The 10680-nt window shown below is 49.3% G+C and overlaps 1 protein-coding gene and 1 pseudogene across 1 annotated transcript in view; both read right to left on the reverse strand.

Annotated features, from left to right (window-relative positions):
- Window positions 1-10413, reverse strand: part of SCN8A (sodium voltage-gated channel alpha subunit 8) — a 186059-nt gene extending 175646 nt beyond the window's left edge. The window contains exon 1 of the mRNA XM_036300192.1: window positions 10260-10413. The gene's annotated coding sequence lies outside the window, so the exon portion shown is untranslated. The remainder of the gene's footprint in view (window positions 1-10259) is intronic.
- LOC118650674 lies at window positions 95-1995 on the reverse strand (annotated as a pseudogene).
- Window positions 10414-10680: the final 267 nt, after the last annotated feature.

Raw genomic sequence — 10680 nt, forward strand, 5'->3', positions numbered from 1 at the left:
ACACTAAGGGGTGGGTACAGGTGCTACTGCTACTTTTCCAGGAAACAGGACAGTGAGGAGGGAACCTCAGCAAATACCAGCTGGAGGCCGGGTCCCTGTGCTCTGCAGTGGGTTCCCTGGCCTAAGGCGTGGAGGCTGACCTCCCTCTCTATCTAACAGGGCCTGCCTCTCCAGCCCTGGCTACACAACAGCAGCACAGGCCCTGCGGCCCCACTGCATCGCTTCCTCCCGAATGATGCCCCTGCCCTCAGATATCATGCTTCTTCTGATGGGTCAGGAGTTTCCCCTCATCATCAAAGGTCTGACCACAGATGGCACAGCAGAAGGCGCCGTCCTGGATGTGGCTCTTGTGGTGGGTGGTGAGACTGGACTTCTGGCTGGAGCTCTTGTCGCCGTCGGGGCAGGCGGAAGGGCGCTCGCCGGTGTGGATGTGCCGGTGGGCTGCCTGGTAGGGCTTGTGGCAGAAAGCCTTGCCAGAGTCTGGGCAGACGGAGGGCCGCTTGGACGCGTGGTCACGACAGTGGGCCGCCAGGTGGCTCCCCTGGGAGAAGCGGCACCCACACTCCTCACAGGCAAAGGGCCGCTCCCCTGAGTGGACCCGAGGGCCGCCACGTGGGGCTTCCTGCCAAAGTTCTTCCCACACTCGGTGCAGATGAAGGGCCGCTCCCCGTGTGCCGCCGCTGGTGGGCCCGCAGGAAGCGCTCCAGCCCGAAGCTCCTGCCACAGTCATCGGAGCTGCAGAGAGATGGGGGGGCTTCTGCCTGGTCCCGGGGGACCTCTCCGGGGCCTCCAGCAGAGGCTTGGGGGTAGGCTCCTGGGCAGGTCTCAGTGGAGCCTGTGCGGTGGGCTCCGCTGAGGATTCCAGGGACCGGCTGAAAGCTGGGGGCTTCCTGCGCTGGGGGCGCTCTGGGTGGACCCTGCGGACGCAGGTGGATCTTGCTGAGACAGAGGTTGGGTTTGTGGCAGAAGCAGCGCCCGCACTCAGTGCACGGTAGGGCTTCTCACCAGTGTGGGTCCGGTAGGGCTTATTGGTGAAGCGCCCCTGCAACCAGGGCACTGGTGAGGCCGCGAGCCCGTGTGCACGCGGCAGTGGGCAATCAGGTCGGGTTTGTGCCTGAAGCGCTGGACACAGCGGGCACACTGAAAGGGACGGTCAATGGCATCTCCACCCGGCCGGGGGCAGTCAGAGCCTTGGCTGCGGCCTCCTCCAGGGCCTCGGCTACATGCACCCGTTTGTGAGAACTAGCTGGTCCCACTGGGCAAAGCTCCTGCCACAACTGCCACATACAGGCCGGGCCTCAGGCGTAGGGAGATGGCTCCTCCGCAGACGCACTCGAAGCTGCTTTCGTCGCCAGAAGCGTCTCTCACACTCAGGGCAGGCGATTGGCCGCTTGGCAGCCGAGTGGGCCTGCAGATGCAGACCAGGGCCACCCAGCCTCAGAAGCTCTGCTTGCAGAGGTGGCAGGAGAAGCCCAGGTCTGGAGTGGCAGCCGCATGGACCTGGCAGTGCAGTGCCAAGAAGGGGCGTGTCGGCAGCAATGGCCACATTCCGGGCAGGCCAGGGGCAGCCGGGCCTGGGCCTGGCAGTGTCGGGCATGAAGCCACAGGGCTACCCAGCCGGGAAAGTGCCTGCGACAGTGGGCCCAGCGATGGACCCGACCTGGAGCTTGGCTGCCTGATTGGGCCACGGAGGTACCTTGCAACCTCGTGGGGCTCCTTCTCCAGGGTCTGGGACGACTCCTGGGAGGGCCCAGAAAGGAGCTGGGGCTGGGCAGAGCCCATGGCCGGGGGCCCCTGCGGCTTCGTTCCAGCATCGGTTCTTCCTCTGCCTGGAGACTGTGGAGCTGGAGATGAGGTTTCTTTCCAGCTCCTGCTGGGGATGCTCCTGGAGATACTTCTGCGGTTGTAGCGCCTGCTTCGGCCCACACTCTGGTAGCCCCCAGATGTCAGAGAAAACTCTCCCACCGGCTGCGTGGAAGCGCGTTGCGCATCCATGAGGCCAGAAAGCCGGAGGCTACGGAGCCGGAAGCCGCAGCGACAGCAGCAGCAGGTTCGAGTTCATCACTGCCAGGCCCGTGCCCACACCTTCCTACCCACGCCCCCCCCCTCCTCCCCCTGGTTCCCAGCGCTTAACAGTACCTTTTGAGAAAATGTTTTTATATTAAATAACTTAAAATCCTAAAAAAAAAAAAAGGTTTAAAAAACCTTTAAGAATGTTACTAAATTTTTTGCCCTAGAACAGCGGTTCTCAACCTGTGGGTCGCGACCCCTTTGGGGGTCGAATGACCCTTTCACAGGGGTCGCCTAAGACCATCGGAAAACACATATATAATTACATATTTTTGTTGTGATTAATCACTATGCTTTAATTACATTCAATTTGTAACAATGAAAATACATCCTGCATATCAGATATTTACATTACGATTCATAACAGTAGCAAAATTACAGTTATGAAGTAGCAACGAAAATAATTTTATGGTTGGGGGTCACGAGCACATGAGGAACTGTATTAAAGGGTCGCGGCATTAGGAAGGTTGAGAACCACTGCTCTAGAGCAAGAAAATATTCTCCAGTTTTTTCCACTGCAGAAATAGAAAAAGAAAGCAATTTGCAGCAAAGTTCTAGCAGACTTAGGAATAAATTAACATTTAAAAAAACAAAAAACACCTTCCTAAAGCTCTGTGCCCTACTGGGATCACTCTAGTTCATATGTGCCCAAAGGTATCTGCAGAGGGGAGAGAAGTCCTCTTAAAGTCTGAACAGCTCCCCAAGTCCCCATCCATTTCACTGCCGTCATTCACTCTCTCTCACTCTCCGCTATAATGATCCTTCACTCTCCCAATACCTTCTTCTCTATCACAGTACAAATCTTTTAAAATGCCTTATTTTCTTCTTTCTTCAAGACATTTTCTCCTTTGTAGTATTCACCAAAATCTTAGGAAATCCAACTGAGAATTCTGCAACAAATGAGATCTCTGGTTATTCTGACCTCTGAGAAAGCTCTACCAGTCTCATTTGTCACCTGCTCACTTTTTCTCTGCAATTTAATAATAATGCATCAATTTGTTTTCATTTAAAAGCATTTTACTCAGCTTCTTATTAAGACAAAAAGACACTAGTGACTGTGAAGTGGAAGCCTTTTGTATTAGCCTTAATTGAAGAAGAATCCCTTCAGAAACAAGAAGCTAACCATGTAATACATTTAGCCCTATTTATTTACAGGGCTGTCATTCGGGAAAATGAAGGAAAATGTTATTTCACACTGGTTTCTAGTGAACATTAAGTTTCTGAAGGCTCAGCCTTCAATTGCCTATAGTAATAAAATAAGGAGAGACTAAGAATAGATGAAAATGAATTGCTTTTTCACTGACAGTGTTATTTGTGTTCTTTTTATCAATCATTAGCTCAAAATTTAAAGTGACATTTTAATTTTGATTTTTTTCTCCCTTCCCAAGTTCACTCTGGTGGAAGTGCTAATGATCAATTAAAATACCCAAATGTAGAAAAATAAATGGTATGTATAATTCACTGCCTAGACAATCCATCCCTAGGTAAATAACCACTCACTGTATTTCTCTAATGTTCTTACTCCCCAGGAACTCAAAAGATTTTACAGAATAAAAACTGCGCTAATTAAATGAACATGAAAGGAGTCCGTTAATATGTCTTTTGAGGGATTTCAGTGCTTTCCATTTCCAGATCCTGGTATAATCCTGATGAAGACAGGATGCCTCGCCCTACCACCAACGGTGCATGAAAAAGTGCTCCAAACCCCCTGGCTACCATTTTCACCATCCTAACCCAGCGGACTCCCAGCATCAAGATAGCTTCTGTTCCAAGAGCACCTCTTACCAGTGATTCTCAACCTTTTGGCCCTTTAAATACAGTTCCTCATGTTGTGACCCAACCATAAAATTATTTTCATTGCTACTTCATAACTGTAATTTTGCTACTGTTATGAATCGTCATGTAAATATCTGATATGCAGGATGGTCTTAGGCGACCCCTGTGAAAGGGTTGTTCGACCGCCAAAGGGGTCGTGACCCACAGGTTGAGAACTGCTGTCTTAGACCCTCAGCCTTCCGGCCTTTTTTTTTTTTTTTTGGTTACACTCTCCTCAGTATGACACATTTCCACATACCTCAGAGAAATCTTAACTATTATCCTCTTTCACCCTTGTTCTTCTAGCCCAAGAGTCTCCCAGAACTTTTTCTGCTCCAACGCACAAATCCCTCCTAGCACTGATTCCCAGTACACACTGTTCTTCTCTCAGTCCTACATCAATTTCAGCCTTGCATAAGCAAGGTCCAGGTGGTGGTGGTCAAAACTCCCCTGTGACCCTGGTCATAACTTACGTTGGCAACTTGAGAGCATTTATCAGTAGCCAAGTGTACATATCTAAGGGCAGGAGAAAGAAAAAGATGGACACCAAAACATGACGGCCTTTTAAAAAGTAGCTAGGATAGGTACAGGAACAAAACAAACATATTACTTCAACGCCTCTTTTCTCATCCATATTCTCTTTGTTGGTACATCTTCTGCCCATTTCCCCTCATTCTTTCTGCTTCCAAAATGCTCTCCCTCAAAGGCACTTTTGCCTTTCTTCTGACTATCCCAGAATCTTGCACTATGCCCACACACTAAACTGTGTTTAGCTACTTGGGATAATGATACTTTCTTTAAAAAGTCAAAACTGTTCACACTACCTGGTTATATGAACATGAGATATAACACCATTTAATGGGGAAAAAATCTTTAAGCATGTGTCAACCAACTCCACCACTTAGTTGTCCGATAGCCCTAGACAACTCACTTAAGGCACTGGGTGCTTACTCAGCTTCCTCGGCCATCACATATGTAGAATAATATTTGCTTCACCCAATTCCAATAACCAACTGATAGGATGATTTTAAAAGTTTTTATAAACACTCTAGTTAACAAAGGTCAACCGTGACACCTAAAAGTATGAGGCCCATTCAAATAAAGCAGTTCAAAGGCTACATAATGGGAAAACCTGGAGTCGTGCTGAAGACAAAAGCAACTCCAAACCTGTATAATCACATTAAAATATCCAACTCAAGGAAGAATAAAGGGGAGTCTCAGCTGTTGGGTCCATCCCACCTCCAGACCCCAGGCTACAGTCAAAAACAGCTCCATTGCCTGCCAATCGGTGAGTGCCAAAGCTCTCCATTTGGGTAGAGTCCTATTCTAGAATAGTTTGGGAATGAATGAGGAAACAGTGACTCTGGTAACTGCAACTGCGCTGTGATGGTGAAGACCAGCACTACAATTATAGAGTAAAACCTTTCTCCATTTAGACTAGCAATGTCCAACCAAATCAGGGTACCTGTGGTTCTATCCTTCATGCCAGACTGAAGATAAAGCAACTGTCTGCTTTTCAGACTACCGAAATTTAATACAGTACATATATACTGTATCAAATACACATATAAATACACACTAAGCTGCTAAATCCTTAGAGGGAAAGGAGCAAATATATATTGAGCTCTATGTGTCAGAAACCATAAGGAAACAGAGATTTCATTTAATCCTCACAAACACCCTGTAACGTAGATATTACTATTCCTATTTTTATAGATGAGAACACTGAAGCTTAGATAGATTAAGTAACTTGCCCAAGGTCACAAAGCTAGTAAGTAGCAGAGTCAAGACTTGAACTTGGTTTTGCCTAACTCCAAAGCCCACACTGCTTCTGGCATTTTTCTTAATAGCAAAACCATGGCAAACTTCTTGGGTCTTCATTTCACCTTAATTTCTGGCATACTATCTAACTGCATGTCCTCGTTGTGCCTTTTATAACTTCACAAAGGGGCTGATAAAAATTTTCCTTAAGACTTCCTCTTTATCTTTTCTTTTCCTGCATTTACTTCCTATTCCTGCACAAACTGTTCTTTTTTAGGCTGAATCACTGGGTAAGTCTGCCACACAACATTGCAGCATTAATATACCTAAAGAATAAAAGATCTCCGTTTCCTACTTTCAATACTTTAATATCCACAGTTTTTGAGCATGGTATAATTTTATTTTTTAAAATATATATATATATTTGTATTGATTCCAGAAAGGAAGGGAGAGGGAGAGAGAGAGAGAGACAGAAACATCAGTGATGAGAGAGAATCCTTGATCGGCCGCCTCCTGCATGTCCTCCACTGGAGATCGAGCCTGAAACACAGGCATGTGCCCTGACCGGAATCGAACCATGACCTCCTGGTTCATAGGTCAATGCTCAACCATTGAGCCGTGCCAGTCGGGCACGGTATCATATTCTAAACTGGTTCCTATCATTTAAAGAGTGGTAGGGCCTAGCTAGTACATTGCTTCACTCACAGTAGGTGCAGAGGGGAAATATTTGTTGATTAATTGATTGAGAAAGATTTCTTTACTCCTTTAATGAGCTTGCTATATTTAAATCAAGAGACTTTATAGGAGCTCAATTCTAAGAATGAATTATTTCACATTAAAGATAATTTCCTGGAAAATTTAAAGATGATTCAGAAAAAAAGATAAATTGAAATATAACAATCTAGTGTTTAATTCCCTAACTAACTAATGGACTATGAACATAAGAGTTTAAAAGGCTTGGTTTAAAAATACTGTTATTTCCAAAATAAATAAACAAAACAAACTCAGGTTGCCAGAGGGGAGGGGGGCTGGGAGGTTGGGTGACAAAGGTGAAGGGATTAAGAAGTACAAATTTATAATTATAAAATAGTCACAGGGGTGTAAAGCACAGCACAGGGAATACAGTCAGTAATATTGTAAGGCTGTGTCAGGTGGGTGCTAGACTAAGCTGGGTGATCATTTTGTAAGTTAATAAATGTCTAATCACTATGTTGTATACCTGAAACTAATATAATATTGTATGTCAACTGTAATTGATACCATAAAACACTTATGGTAATAAGACTGACATTTTTCATTTTTTACATATATTAAAAATTTTCTGCAATAAATGTGTTACTTTTATAATTAAGGAAACTGATCTCATTCTGCATAACTATGTATTTTTAACATTTTCTATACAGCGTGGGTTTATTTTCTCAGATATAATCTGTCAGAATTTAATATTCATTAATTCATGCACATGTCTCTAGAACAACTTATTATATAATATCAGCACATTTAAGATATTTTCTTCATTCATGTAATCTTTTTCTTGCTTTCGGTGGATTGTCTCTATCTCTGTATTCTTTTCAAGCAGGTGCATGTTCTTGTATACTCTCCATAGAACACTGATTTTCGATCTTTTCTTGATAACAAACACAAGTTATGACATTTTCCCCTGACAAGGTCCAGTTTACATGTCTTTTAACTTTATGTATGCTACCTTTCCAATGGTGTTAAAGTACTTAAATCACAGTGCAAACCAAATGGAATGAGCTACTTTATGTGGTAATGAGTTGCCTACCAATAGAAGTATTCAAAGCAGAGATCTCTCATAAGGGATTCCTGTGCTGGGTGGAAGGTTATACATGCTGTATTTTATGGCTCCCTTCCTCTTCTAGGATTTTAAAAACATTCTTGACAAGTCTGCTTAGTGATACAATGGGTCGCATACAGGCCTCTGTTATGTTAAGCCTTCTCCTAAGCTCGCTGTTTAAATCAGCCAGAGAAGATGCCCTTCTGATCCAGCTCAGCTTAGTGTGCGTTCTGATTACTCCCTGTGGAGACCCATTCCCATAGCATTAAATAACAGTTTCTTGCTATTTGAAATTACTGAAGTGTGCTGAAATAACGCAGTCAGCAAAATGTCACTGTATGACTTACATATGGATCTGTTGCAGCCTGTAAAACACTGTCTCCACGAGGGACAGCCAAAATGAAGAATTATGTGGGAGTAATAAAATATGATAACTAGGCCTGCAACCTCAAGAATAAACCCAACTGCGCATGCACACACAGCTACAGAAAAGCCTGCTGACAATAAAAGCAAAGGAAAACCCAAATCATGGACAGCATGTGTGCACTTACTTCCCGGCGGGGCTGGCCAGGGAACTGTCCTTTCAGCACCACAGCAAGACACCCAGGCACAAGCCTAACCTCAAGCAACCAAAGCTGGCTGGTGAGAACAAGTTGTTAAAAGCTCCTGCGAAGACACCAACAAGCAACTGGATGGTTGTCTTTAAGTATGCTAGATTCCACTCCGTGATCCTTTATTAATTTAAGACAAAATCCTTCAAATATTTTGATAAAAGTTGACAAAACCCCAAATGAAAACCAAAGGTATGTATATTCAGTCAGCTTCTCAAACTCAACCAGAGAAACCAATAACCGGCCTGAACTATCAAGAATTGCTTTGCCAGCCCAACTAAGAACCACAGCACCTTTACACATACCCTTATCATAGTCAAGGAACGCAGAACATGCTTGCAGCCCTCTCCAGGGAGAGCCTCAATTTCTAGGACAGAGAATGCTTGCTGAATACCAAAGCATCACTACCCCACCCCCCCACCCCCAAGCAATCAAATTCTCTTTCAGGGAGAATTGAAGGCCTTATGGGTCATGAGTTCCAAAGAAAAATGCTGCAGTATTTCAAGAACCAGGTTACAGGCAGCGTGCTACAAAGCTTTCAGCATTTTAAGTGTGATTCCCCCAAGATTCCTACCAGGATGACACTGGGTGGTAATGTTATCCAGCCATTTGCATTACACATCAAAAAAAAATTTTTTTTTGAGAAAAGAAAAAGCTCACCCACCCCTAAAAATCTTCTAATGCACGTGGAGAAAAGAGAAGTATGGAGAGACTGGGGAACAGGGAAAACCTACCACACCCGAATCTCCTTTGGAAAGCTAACACATCCCCCAGCCCTAACACCGCTACCTCTCTAAAAGCTCCCCAGGTTCAAACTTGAGAAAACTGTTATGAAAAGCACTCCCCCCCCCCCCCCCCCCCCCCCCCGCCTTTGCTCTCAAAGCCCTCACCCACACTTCCTGCTGCCATCCCTGCTTCTCTGGTGCCCACTGTGCAATAAAAGCCGTTTTCCCTGCAGGTAGACCTTGCTCCATGCCAATTATTCTGCCTCCCCCTGAATTAGCCAGATGCCATGCAAGTTTCTTTTATCAACCGACCCCCCCCCCAACAGATAACACCCTTTTATTATGAACACAGATGCGGAATCCAGGGATCTCCAGATATAAAACGTATTCTCCCATGTTTCAAAAACTGCAGTGTAAGTGAGGAAGAGGGCACAGGGTGGAGTAGTTGGAAGGAACGCATGGTTTGAAGAATCTTATTCATCAGGCTGAAAAAGGGTTCCCCCTCCACCCCACCTCGAGGCTGGGGCCCCTGAAGGGGTCTGAAAGCCCAGGCTAACCCCTGGAAAGTTAGCTGCCAAGTCTCCACCGGTGGTTGCTGCTGGCACGGGGGGACTGAGCTGAGAGCTGGGGGGGGGGGGGGCGCAGAGGCTTTGGGGTCCTCCAATTACCATAAGAGAACTAGGGGGGAAGGGTCCACGCCTGTGGAGCTGGGCAGTCCCACCAGCCCAAGGCTAACAAGCCCAGGATGCCGCCGGTGGAGGGAGGTGGGGGAGGGAAGCCAGGGAGGACGGGAGCTAGCTCTGCACCGGGTGGCGTAGAGGGGGAAGGGGATATTCTGAGAGTGATGTCCTCCCGAATGCAGGAGCCCTAGCCTTCCCAACAAGGTCCCGGGGGGGCCCCCAACACAGCCCCGGAGCACGGGGACGGACGCAGCCAGTGAAGGACAGGAGGAGTCCTGCTGCCCTAGGAACCCAGGAAGCCCGGTTCCTGCAGTTGGTACCAATCCGGGTCCGGATGGGGGAGAAGGATGCAGCAAGCCATGGGGGAGGGGGCAGAGCTGAGGGGCGGCCGAGGAAGAGCCCGACGGCGCTGCCCTTCTCGGTACCACCCGGCGAGGAGCCCGACTCTGCCGGGCCCGGGGCGACGGGGTTAGGGAGGCTGCACGAGGAGGGGGCGCCGAGGGCAGGCGGAGCCCCCCGCGCAGCCCAAAGACCGGGAGAGCGAGGGTGCCTGGGGGTGGGGCCCGGTGGTCCTCGAGTCTCCTCGGAACCCGGGCAAACACCGGCGGGGAAAGCGAGACTTGCCAGCCCCGGTCCGAAGCCGGGCGGGCCGGCACCCAGCCCACGGCCCCTCCGCCCGCCGCGCGCTCTGCGGCAAAGCCCGAGACCAGAGGCGGGCGAGTCCGCTCCGGGGTCCCCGGCGAGAGGGGGAGCTCGGCGGGCGGGGAGCGGCCGCGGCGGGGGCTCGGGGGCGACTTACGGCAGCGGCGGCGAGGGAGGCGGCGGCGGCCCTAGCGCGGGGCCCGGGAGGCGCGGCCGGACTGCAGAGGCGCCGAGGCTGCGGCGGGCGGGACTGCGGTGGGCGCCATCTTGGAGCGCTCCCCGCGCCCGCCCCGCGCCGCCCGGGCCCTTGCATAATTGATGGCTCCCGCCCGCCGCGCCCGCGCGCCCCCCGCCCGCCCGGCCCGCGCGCCCCCGCGCCGCCCGGCCCCCCGCCCGACCCGCCCGCGCGCGCCCCCCGCCCCCCGCCCGCGCGCCCGCGACCCACCTACCCCTGCAGGGCGCACCCGCTCGGCCGCGCCGCACCGCGCCGCCCGCCCGCTCGCTAGCGGGCTCCCAGGCCGGCGTCCCCGCGCCGCCCGGACGGGATCCAGGACGAGGGAGCAGGGCGCCGGCAGGGG

Source organism: Myotis myotis, unplaced genomic scaffold, assembly GCF_014108235.1.
Source record: "Myotis myotis isolate mMyoMyo1 unplaced genomic scaffold, mMyoMyo1.p scaffold_m19_p_3, whole genome shotgun sequence".
NCBI lineage: Eukaryota > Metazoa > Chordata > Mammalia > Chiroptera > Vespertilionidae > Myotis > Myotis myotis.